At 38.8% G+C, this 12,515-nt stretch overlaps 1 protein-coding gene across 8 annotated transcripts in view; it reads left to right on the top strand.

Annotated features, from left to right (window-relative positions):
- The window catches only part of LOC106080248 (ras guanyl-releasing protein 3-like), a 103,702-nt gene that overhangs the window by 38,543 nt on the left and 52,644 nt on the right, over window positions 1-12,515 (top strand). Inside the window, exon 1 of one of the 8 annotated variants that reach the window (XM_013241583.2) lies at window positions 8,447-8,933. The exons of the other annotated variants lie outside the window; for them this stretch is intronic. The gene's annotated coding sequence lies outside the window, so the exon portion shown is untranslated. Of the gene's footprint in view, window positions 1-8,446; window positions 8,934-12,515 lie in introns of those variants that run through there. 8 annotated transcript variants of the gene reach the window in all.

Genomic DNA, 12,515 nt, shown 5'->3' with positions numbered 1-12,515 from the left:
GATGCCCTACATTTTTTGTTTCTGTTGCCACTTTTTATAGGTCATGGTTCGCCTTAGCTCATTGTCCATACGTTTGAGTAGATTGACAATTAAGTTATAACTTTAAATATAAAGATAGGAGCCTAACAAGGGTTATACTACGATATAGCCTGTATGACCAATTCAGAGTTAACGCAGATAAAAAAATATATAGTGACATTTACTTGTAGGCCTACACATTAAGACATTGTAACACTGACAACGTATCGTGTACATTACAAATGCAGTATATAGGTAATGCAGACCGAGGAAACAACATGACGTATATATTACAGACTCATAGATCACTAACAGATACGACGATAATTGATATATATATATATATAGGCTATATATATATATATATATATATATATATATATATATATATATATATATATATATATATATAGGCTATATATATATAATATATATATATATATATATACATTTAAATTTTTGGTCCTGGCCACTCATTCATAATCATAATAATGATCACTAACTCTCATACTTGCCGTGGACTATAAAATACTAACATTGAACTTTTCTTTTTTTCTTTACTGAAGCCTAGGAAAACTATGCCATTTTCTAGATCAAATCCGCAAGGGGGGGGGGGGTAATTTTACCAAAAATGATTTTTTATTCGCATTTCTACCAATTATGTATTTGAAAGCCGACATTTTATTGTCTGAAGTACAAAGACACAAAGATAAAGGCACATTCCTCGTCCCATATGCTAGGACAAATTTGTACAAACACTCCTTCTTCCCTAGTGCTATTAGAGCATGGAATGGGTTGCCTGAGCTAGCCAGGAAAACCAGTGACTTGGCTGAATTTAAGTCATTGGTTAATATGCATGACTAAATGCATGACGCGTAGGACGTAATCATCTTCTTTTTTGAAGTAATTTCTGTGTTATATAAGAAGAAGAAGAAAAACAGTAATTCCTTTTCGCTTAAGCACTTAACACTTTTTTTGGTGCGTAAGTTTCTCTCGATTTATTTTGTTCTGTATATTTCTTGACAGATCCAGATCGTTGATGTATTTGAGGGATGATCCTTGAGATTATTAAATGTGTTTTTACATCTGTAGGAAGGCGTGTGTGTGCGTGTGTGTACGCAGAACATTACTACATTTTTGAAAAGTTAAGACTGTAGTTAATGATAATGTGTAGATCCATAACTGACAAAACTTAGTTACGAATGTGATATTTCAAACTGCTGTGCGTAAGGGGGGGGGGGCGTTTCATGTGAGAACGTTGAATGTTGGTGCATTATAATGCAGGGAGATACAAGTGGTGGGCCTAAGCAGTGTTAGTGAATGCTCCATAATAGAAGTTTGAGGGTCGCTCCAATGAAGGATGAAAGAGACAACAATCAAAGGGATTTTGATAGCTAGAACATTGTGTCCGCTGTGGGGTGGCCTTGTGATGCGGGCCGTTTTATTGATTGGTTTAAAAGTGTTCAAAGCGATATAGACATATACCAACTATTTCAACCTTAGCGTAGCACGGGTATCAGCTAGTATATGTGCATACGAGTGGCTTTACGTGATCATGTAAAACTAGGCACTCATCCTTCTGTAGCTGAGGGTCCTAGTTTCCAGGTGGGTCACTTCCCTCCCAGCTGGACAGAACCTGCCACTCCCCCCCCCCTTCCACCGCTGACCTAGATAGCGTGTCTGTTTGGTATGTCCGAGGGTTTGATACGGCGACGCTGAGAAAACACGAGAGTCTTGGCGCGTTGATGACAGCGATCAGAAAGCACTAGAACACGGGCACGAGATCTAAGTAGTGCATGGACAAGAAACAAGAGTGTTTACGATATGTGTGCGGCTGTTTTTCTTTCTGTCTGATTATGCGTCCACTCCAACACTCACGAGTGGCATGGTATCTACTATGGATGTCTGTGAAGCTTTGAGTGTATTCATGGGAACTCGTCTCTAGACACTTACCCACCCCTAACCCTTCCCAGTGAAGAGAGCTGGTCACTGGTGTGAAGACAAGCCCACATTCACAGACAGACAGACATAGACAAACAGGCAGACAAATAGATGATATATATATATATATATATATATATATAGAGAGAGAGATAGATTGATTGATTGATTGATAGATCACTGTAAATTACAGATGTTCCTTCTAAAGAGAAGATAATTACATCTTACGCTATTCCATGCGTTTATCTATTATTGCATGTTAATTAGAGATTTCTCTGATTCAGGCAACCCATGTTCTAATGGCCCCATGGAAGTATGAGCACTTGTACGAATTTGTCCTAGCATATGGAATAAGAATGTGCCGTCATCTTTGTGTATTTCCTAGTATTCTTTTAAAAACTTGAGTTGTGTTTTAGTATTTGTAAGTTAAGGCTAAGTGTTTTGTGGATATAGATAGGGATATTCTAACGCAAACCTGGGTAATTTTTTTTTCCTGAGAGTGTGGGCTTAGACTTGTGTAGATACAGATTTATTAAGCTGGTGTCGTCTAACCAGAGACCTTTTCTATTGAACTTTTCCCGGACGGTGATACAGTTCTTGTTTGTTGTTTGGTTGACTAAAACAAAACTCAGGTAGTGAAAAGCTTTAGGAAGAAAAGGAAGAGGAAGGTGGTGTTCTTAATGAATCTTAATGAGTCTCCCCCCCCCCACACATACACACTTGTGCACTCACACTCACTCACACACACACACAGATTTGTTTCGAGGCACTACCGACACGCACACACATATAACTTTTGCTTTGTTTCGTGAACCCCCCCCCCCCATTAAGCTCATTAACTTCCCGGTATATCGGCTCCTCGGAAAGCTCATTTGATTTGATCTCAACCAGATCGTATGGAGTATTTCACACACACACACGCACCGATTTTTAACAACACACTCACACTGCCTTCTGTTTTTTTTTCTTTTGTGAAGCTTTACTAGCACACCCCTTCCCCCCCGGTCACTTTGTGGAGCGAGCTACTGTAATGAGTGTGGTAGTACTGAATAGCTTAATTCATTAAGTGCCATAGTTCATGACTTGTCAGTCGATCAGAAATTTACTAACTGGTGGAGCTTATGGTCAGTAGATTGAACAATACTTCTTTAAAAGGTCAGTTTGGCAAGTTTCCTTTCTTGTGTTTGTGTTCTGTTGCTTATCTGGATATGAAATGTGGACGTTTTGAGGCAGAGTTCTAAAACACGCTTGTACAGCATAGCCTGACACAGGAAGACATATCATAACCCTTATGGTGACAACCTATATTCTATATCATATCAATCACGCTAGATCTTTTTTTTTTTTGTGTGGGGGATAGGATATTCTCAAAAGTTCTTTTTTCTTCCTTTTTTTTTTAACTATCATTATAAGTCTTAATCATTGTGGGAGTAAATATACACATACTGTCAAATCCGGTTAATCGGACCACCTTGTTATTTGGACCGAATCCTAAATCACACGATAAAATTCCTACTATTAACTGTCGCACCCGGATAATAGGACCAGCCGGTTATTAGCACCTAAAATGCTTAAACGAATTCGACTGTATATTACATTCATGTATTAGCTTCTTCCATTTCAAGTTTCGTATAAATTTGATCCAGTAGGTATATCCCTATTCAGACAGTAATAGCTCCTAGCAGCGATTCTATTAGCTCGCAAGTTGATTGGACTCCTTGCTTTTAGTTTGTGAATACCTTCTGTTTCTCTCAGTTTATATCCTTTCTGTTTCTCTCAGTTTATATCCTTTCTGTTTCTCTCAGTTTATATCCCGTCTGTTTCTCTCAGTTTATATCCTTTCTGTTTCTCTCAGTTTATATCCTTTCTGTTTCTCTCAGTTTATATCCTTTCTGTTTCTCTCAGTTTATATCCCTTCTGTTTCTCTCAGTTTATATCCTTTCTGTTTCTCTCAGTTTATATCCTGTTTCTCTGTTTATATCCCTTCTGTTTCTCTCAGTCTATATCCCTTCTGTTTCTCTCAGTTTATATCCTTTCTGTTTCTCTGTTTATATCCCTTCTGTTTCTCTCAGTCTATATCCCTTCTGTTTCTCTGTTTATATCCTTTCTGTTTCTCTCAGTTTATATCCTTTCTGTTTCTCTGTTTATATCCTTTCTGTTTCTCTCAGTTAATATCCCTTCTGTTTCTCTCAGTTTATATCCTTTCTGTTTCTCTCAGTTTATATCCATTCTGTTTCTCTCAGTTTATATCCTTTCTGTTTCTCTCAGTTAATATCCCTTCTGTTTCTCTCAGTTTATATCCTTTCTTTTTCTCTGTTTATATCCCTTCTGTTTCTCTCAGTTTATATCCCTTCTGTTTCTCTCAGTTTATATCCCTTCTGTTTCTCTCAGTCTATATCCCTTCTGTTTCTCTCAGTCTATATCCCTTCTGTTTCTCTCAGTTTATATCCTTTCTGTTTCTCTCAGTTTATATCCCTTCTGTTTCTCTCAGTTTATATCCTTTCTGTTTCTCTCAGTTTATATCCTTTCTGTTTCTCTCAGTTTATATCCTTTCTGTTTCTCTCAGTTTATATCCCTTCTGTTTCTCTCTGTTTATATCCTTTCTGTTTCTCTCAGTTTATATCCTTTCTGTTTCTCTCAGTTTATATCCTTTCTGTTTCTCTCAGTTTATATCCTTTCTGTTTCTCTCAGTTTATATCCTTTCTGTTTCTCTCAGTTTATATCCTTTCTGTTTCTCTCAGTTTATATCCCTTCTGATTCTCTCAGTTTATATCCCTTCTGTTTCTCTCAGTTTATATCCTTTCTGTTTCTCTCAGTTTATATCCTTTCTGTTTCTCTCAGTTTATATCCCTTCTGATTCTCTCAGTTTATATCCCTTCTGATTCTCTCAGTTTATATCCCTTCTGATTCTCTCAGTTTATATCCCTTCTGATTCTCTCAGTTTATATCCCTTCTGTTTCTCTCAGTTTATATCCCTTCTGTTTCTCTCGGTTTATATCCTTTCTGTTTCTCTCAGTTTATATCCTTTCTGTTTCTCTCAGTTTATATCCCTTCTGTTTCTCTCAGTTTATATCCCTTCTGTTTCTCTCAGTTTATATCCCTTCTGTTTCTCTCAGTTTATATCCCTTCTGTTTCTCTCAGTCTATATCCCTTCTGTTTCTCTCAGTCTATATCCTTTCTGTTTCTCTCAGTTTATATCCCTTCTGATTCTCTCAGTTTATATCCCTTCTGTTTCTCTCAGTTTATATCCCTTTTGTTTCTCTCAGTTTATATCCCTTCTGTTTCTCTCAGTTTATATCCCTTCTGTTTCTCTCAGTTTATATCCCTTCTGTTTCTCTCAGTTTATATCCCTTCTGTTTCTCTCAGTTTATATCCTTTCTGTTTCTCTCAGTTTATATCCTTTCTGTTTCTCTCAGTTTATATCCTTTCTGTTTCTCTCAGTTTATATCCCTTCTGATTCTCTCAGTTTATATCCCTTCTGATTCTCTCAGTTTATATCCCTTCTGTTTCTCTCAGTTTATATCCTTTCTGTTTCTCTCAGTGTATATCCCTTCTGTTTCTCTCAGTTTATATCCTTTCTGTTTCTCTCAGTTTATTATTTTTTTTAAAGATGGAATTCTTATTTGTTGAACAGTGTGAGATATCAGAAGCAGTCTGTACGGCATTGAGCTATTGGTCTAAACTGCCCACAGGCTGTGACGTTGCATCTCAGTGTTCAGGCTTTTTTTAACGAATGGTCTGGCTGTAGAAAACAGTAATCGTACACCAGCAGCATGCAACAACAGATGCAAACTACGCGCGAAGCGAAATGAAAAGTGTACTCCCAAAATATATGTTTTACTTTCGACTAGACTCCCCCCCCCCGGGGGGGGCTCCCCCCCCCCTCCACACAGACCATGGAAATGTATCTGTTCAAAGAGACGATTTGGAGTGGCTCATTTTACATTGCTATCTATACTGGAAGTGATAAATAAAGGAATCATGGAACTCTCTCTTCACGGAATAAAAAATGTGCAATCTTATGTTTTTTAAGAATTTGGCTCCGATAGGCTAGCCTCATTCCAGAGCTTTTCATCCTTATTAGAGATTTTCATATTGCAGAAAAACTCTACATTGCTTTTGTGTGTGTGTGTGTGTGGTGTATCCGGTGTACAAAATAAAGGAAGTATTGATGGACTGTTGTTTTCTTTGTTTTAAAAAAAGTTTTTTTGAATAATTTTTTTTGCACATTTTAGAATCAAATGTTCTAAGCTCTTCTGTTTGTAGAGAATTTTTGTCAAATTTAGTTGGCCAGTTATCGTCCTTGACATGGTTCAGTTCACCTTGAAAATCCCCAATATCAAAATCTTTCTATTTTTACAGATATCGACTCTTGTCTGGTACAAATCTTGCATTCGTTTTTTTCTCCCACTTCCCATTCTTGGACCGAATAGGAAACTTTGCACAATAATTTATGTTCGATTGTTAAGGCGTGAATCAATAAATAATAATTAACCAATTAGTTAAGAAAATACTGTTAATTAATTGCGCAGTAATTGTGCTGTTCTTCTCTAACATAAGCATTTTAAAAAATATATTGTATGTCCTAAGGGAGGCTTGGGCTACGATGTATTTCTGAAGGAACATCCGTAGCATGTAAAGCAAAACCTGAAAGAGCAGGCTTAGCTAATTGATTCAAGTTCTAATAACAGTTTGTGAATCCCGAAGGAAAGAGCGCTTGCAATTATTTAGAAATACCTTAATCCTAGACGCAAAGTAACCCCCTCCCCAATGCAAACTTTCACACACGCACACACACACACACGGCAAGCTGTTGGTCATGTTGTTTGATGGCATTCCTGCTGCCCGCTGTGGTCAGTTGCTTGCTTAAAGGCTCTAACTTTTGACGTCCTCCTGTCACTTTGTGGTCACTTTGGGCCGATCACCATGTTTGAGTCCGCCAACAGAAACCAAATTGTGCTCATAAAGGTCAACAATCTCCAGAGGTCTGAAATCTCCGCCCTGAAGCAAACAGAGACTATTTGACCGCATGGTTGACCAGATAGGAGGCCGAGATAGAACGCTGTCCGAGCGATGAATTCCATTCTGATTCCCCCCCCCCTCACCTATTTTGCTAACGTTGCTTGAGCCTTGAATTCCATTCTCACCTTACCTGCCCCCCCCCCCCCACGGCGCCATGTTAATATAGTTCTTAGGGATTTAAGCTAGCGACAGTTCAACTGATTCATTTGATGGAGTATGTGTATATATATATATATATATATATATATATATTGGCCTCCTTCAGTCGTAGAACGACTATGGTTCATCTCGCACACTTCCTCTTGTGGCTGTGGAGCCCTATTTTGGATAGACACTCCCGTCTACAGATAGCGCAGGTTAAGGTGGCTTTTGCTTCGGTGGTAGACAAGCTGGACATTTTTCGGATTGTACGTTTTTCTTCCTGAGTTGAGACCCATGTACTTTCACTGTCCATAGCTTTCTTGGTCACTGTCTCTCTCCATCTGGTGCGGTCTAGAGCTATGTCTTCTCAGTTGTCAGTATTGATGTTCACTGATTTGAGGTCCCGTTTTATTACATCTATGTAACGGAGGTGGAATATGTATTAACAGACAAACAATATGATCTAGTCTCCGTAAGCCTGTCAGCCATCGCGTCTCCTTCCTTGTTCTATACCTGCGTGCATACCTGCGTGCGTACCTTGTCTCTCTACCTGTCTTTTTATTCCGTCCAGCGCAGTGCTGATCAGGCTAAGGCCTCGGCCCTTGTCGCGGTGCTCTTCGGCCCCTCAAGACTTTGCTAAATGAAGCCTCAGAGGCTCGTTTGGTTTGAGGAGACGCGGCCCGTGACAGCCACATCGGGCATTGATACGAGCCCCAGACTGAACAAAGTTGAGCAGCTCTTCTGTGCGGAGGTAGAGATCCTTGCCTACTCGCTTGTACGAGGATTCTTATTTCTTAGATTACTTGATAATAAGAATTAATAATTGATTGATTTTATAAAGCGCATCTTTCGTGCTTATAGCATAGATATGATCCAATCCCTTTTATGGACCAGTGTAAGGGTGTGTGTGTGGGGAGGAGGGTATCTGGGAGCAGATTTCCATGTAACCTTGAGGTGCTCAGCAAACACAACTATGCTCAGGTCGGAATTCGAACTCCAGCCCCCTTGTTAGGTGGCCAAGCATAGCTGATTAGCTGGAAAATTCAAACCCTTCTTGCTAACTTATAAATCTCAATTCTTCCCGTCATGGAAAACTTCTGACACCTTTGCTAATGGATGTCTGTCTACAATTTGTAATAATCCATTCAGTGTGCTACTGTATCATTCATTCATTATGAATGTCTTAGTTCATTCAAGAAGCCATTGCCTTCACACACATACACACGCACACATACACACTACATTACATATCGACACACAAGCCCACTTTCATTCTTTCAGTTACGTCGCTTATTGATCTAACAATCGTCTTCTAACACACCCCCCCCTTCACTTTTTAAACAAAAGTCTCGATCTAGTTCCCGGCCATTCACCATGAGCCCTCACTTGGTCACACTTCAGCGAACATTGCATCTCTAACTATAGACACAGCTCGAGTTACACCCAGCCTGCGCGGCGCAAACTGTCACCAAAACATGTCCAAACACCGATATGCAACTCATTTGAGGTATAACCCCCACCCCCCAGCAGACGACTCACTGACCTATATATCCAGTGTGGACCCACTCGAGTCACTAACCTATATACACAAACATATCTATCTCGCTCCGTGAGATATTTGTTTACAGTACATTTGTGGGAAAAGCTTTGCGATGGTGTAACAGTGGTGTTTTTTCTTCTCTTCTCTCCTTGTTGACGCTGACTTCTTTTACATTAAACTCGGTGTGTTAGTGGCGTCTATAGAACAGCTGTGTTGCTATAACCAGGACAAATCATGACCCAATTAATACATTTTTACTTTGAAACGTTTGGTGAGTACCTGTTTTGATTCTTTTCATTTTATTTCTCACTTCGATGGGTAATTTATGTCTTTAGCTGAGATGGTGTGAACTATCATTTGTCTCCCTGGAAACATTTTATCTCTAATGATGTTTTTCTAAAATAATAATAATTGAAGTAAAAAATGAGGTGGGGTGGACATTTATTGGCTATTGAGACATCTCTGGGAAGTGAGTGAGCTTTGAAACTTTCTTGACATAGAATGGTTATATAGGCTACTGACATCTCTGGGAAGTGAGCTTTGAAACTTTCTTGACATAGAATGGTTATATAGGCTACTGACATCACTGGGAAGTGAGTGAGCTTTGAAACTTTCTTGACATAGAATGGTTATATAGGCTACTGACATGTCTGGGAAGTGAGCTTTGAAACTTTCTTGACATAGAATGGTTATATAGGCTACTGACATGTCTGGGAAGTGAGTGAGCTTTGAAACTTTCTTGACATAGAATGGTTATATAGGCTACTGACATCACTGGGAAGTGAGTGAGCTTTGAAACTTTCTTGACATAGAATGGTTATATAGGCTACTGACATCTCTGGGAAGTGAGCTTTGAAACTTTCTTGACATAGAATGGTTATATAGGCTACTGACATGTCTGGGAAGTGAGTGAGCTTTGAAACTTTCTTGACATAGAATGGTTATATAGGCTTCTGACATCTTTAGGAAGTGAGTGAGCTATGAAACTTTCTTGACATAGAATGGTTATATAGGCTACTGACATGTCTGGGAAGTGAGCTTTGAAACGTTCTTGACATAGAATGGTTATATAGGCTACTGACATGTCTGGGAAGTGAGCTTTGAAACTTTCTTGACATAGAATGGTTATATAGGCTACTGACATCTTTAGGAAGTGAGTGAGCTTTGAAACGTTCTTGACATAGAATGGTTATATAGGCTACTGACATGTCTGGGAAGTGAGCTTTGAAACGTTCTTGACATAGAATGGTTATATAGGCTACTGACATCTTTAGGAAGTGAGTGAGCTTTGAAACGTTCTTGACATAGAATGGTTATATAGGCTACTGACATGTCTGGGAAGTGAGTGAGCTTTGAAACTTTCTTGACATAGAATGGTTATATAGGCTACTGACATGTCTGGGAAGTGAGTGAGCTTTGAAACTTTCTTGACATAGAATGGTTATATAGGCTACTGGCATCTTTAGGAAGTGAGTGAGCTATGAAACTTTCTTGACATAGAATGGTTATATAGGCTACTGACATGTCTGGGAAGTGAGCTTTGAAACTTTCTTGACATAGAATGGTTATATAGGCTACTGACATGTCTGGGAAGTGAGTGAGCTATGAAACGTTCTTGACATAGAATGGTTATATAGGCTACTGACATGTCTGGGAAGTGAGCTTTGAAACGTTCTTGACATAGAATGGTTATATAGGCTACTGACATCTCTGGGAAGTGAGTGAGCTATGAAACTTTCTTGACATAGAATGGTTATATAGGCTACTGACATGTCTGGGAAGTGAGCTTTGAAACGTTCTTGACATAGAATGGTTATATAGGCTACTGACATGTCTGGGAAGTGAGTGAGCTATGAAACGTTCTTGACATAGAATGGTTATATAGGCTACTGACATCTCTGGGAAGTGAGCTTTGAAACGTTCTTGACATAGAATGGTTATATAGGCTACTGACATCTCTGGGATGTGAGTGAGCTTTGAAACTTTCTTGACATAGAATGGTTATATAGGCTACTGACATCTCTGGGAAGTGAGCTTTGAAACTTTCTTGACATAGAATGGTTATATAGGCTACTGACATCTTTAGGAAGTGAGTGAGCTTTGAAACTTTCTTGACATAGAATGGTTATATAGGCTACTGACATCTCTGGGAAGTGAGCTTTGAAACTTTCTTGACATAGAATGGTTATATAGGCTACTGACATCTTTAGGAAGTGAGTGAGCTTTGAAACTTTCTTGACATAGAATGGTTATATAGGCTACTGACATGTCTGGGAAGTGAGCTTTGAAACGTTCTTGACATAGAATGGTTATATAGGCTACTGACATCTCTGGGAAGTGAGTGAGCTTTGAAACTTTCTTGACATAGAATGGTTATATAGGCTACTGACATCTTTAGGAAGTGAGTGAGCTTTGAAACTTTCTTGACATAGAATGGTTATATAGGCTACTGACATCTCTGGGAAGTGAGCTTTGAAACGTTCTTGACATAGAATGGTTATATAGGCTACTGACATCTCTGGGAAGTGAGCTTTGAAACGTTCTTGACATAGAATGGTTATATAGGCTACTGACATCTCTGGGAAGTGAGCTTTGAAACGTTCTTGACATAGAATGGTTATATAGGCTACTGACATCTCTGGGAAGTGAGCTTTGAAACGTTCTTGACATAGAATGGTTATATAGGCTACTGACATCTCTGGGAAGTGAGCTTTGAAACGTTCTTGACATAGAATGGTTATATAGGCTACTGACATCTTTAGGAAGTGAGTGAGCTTTGAAACTTTCTTGACATAGAATGGTTATATAGGCTACTGACATGTCTGGGAAGTGAGTGAGCTTTGAAACTTTCTTGACATAGAATGGTTATATAGGCTACTGACATCTTTAGGAAGTGAGTGAGCTTTGAAACTTTCTTGACATAGAATGGTTATATAGGCTACTGACATCTCTGGGAAGTGAGCTTTGAAACGTTCTTGACATAGAATGGTTATATAGGCTACTGACATCTTTAGGAAGTGAGTGAGCTTTGAAACTTTCTTGACATAGAATGGTTATATAGGCTACTGACATCTCTGGGAAGTGAGCTTTGAAACTTTCTTGACATAGAATGGTTATATAGGCTACTGACATCTTTAGGAAGTGAGTGAGCTTTGAAACTTTCTTGACATAGAATGGTTATATAGGCTACTGACATCTTTAGGAAGTGAGTGAGCTTTGAAACTTTCTTGACATAGAATGGTTATATAGGCTACTGACATCTTTAGGAAGTGAGTGAGCTTTGAAACTTTCTTGACATAGAATGGTTATATAGGCTACTGACATGTCTGGGAAGTGAGTGAGCTTTGAAACTTTCTTGACATAGAATGGTTATATAGGCTACTGACATCTTTAGGAAGTGAGTGAGCTTTGAAACTTTCTTGACATAGAATGGTTATATAGGCTACTGACATGTCTGGGAAGTGAGTGAGCTTTGAAACGTTCTTGACATAGAATGGTTATATAGGCTACTGACATCTTTAGGAAGTGAGTGAGCTTTGAAACTTTCTTGACATAGAATGGTTATATAGGCTACTGACATGTCTGGGAAGTGAGTGAGCTTTGAAACTTTCTTGACATAGAATGGTTATATAGGCTACTGACATCTCTGGGAAGTGAGCTTTGAAACGTTCTTGACATAGAATGGTTATATAGGCTACTGACATCTTTAGGAAGTGAGTGAGCTTTGAAACTTTCTTGACATAGAATGGTTATATAGGCTACTGACATCTCTGGGATGTGAGTGAGCTTTGAAACTTTCTTGACATAGAATGGTTATATAGGCTACTGACATGTCTGGGAAGTGAGTGAGCTT

Source organism: Biomphalaria glabrata, chromosome 3 (genome assembly GCF_947242115.1).
Source record: "Biomphalaria glabrata chromosome 3, xgBioGlab47.1, whole genome shotgun sequence".
Lineage (NCBI taxonomy): Eukaryota > Metazoa > Mollusca > Gastropoda > Planorbidae > Biomphalaria > Biomphalaria glabrata.
This window is presented reverse-complemented; position numbering and strand designations above follow the sequence as displayed.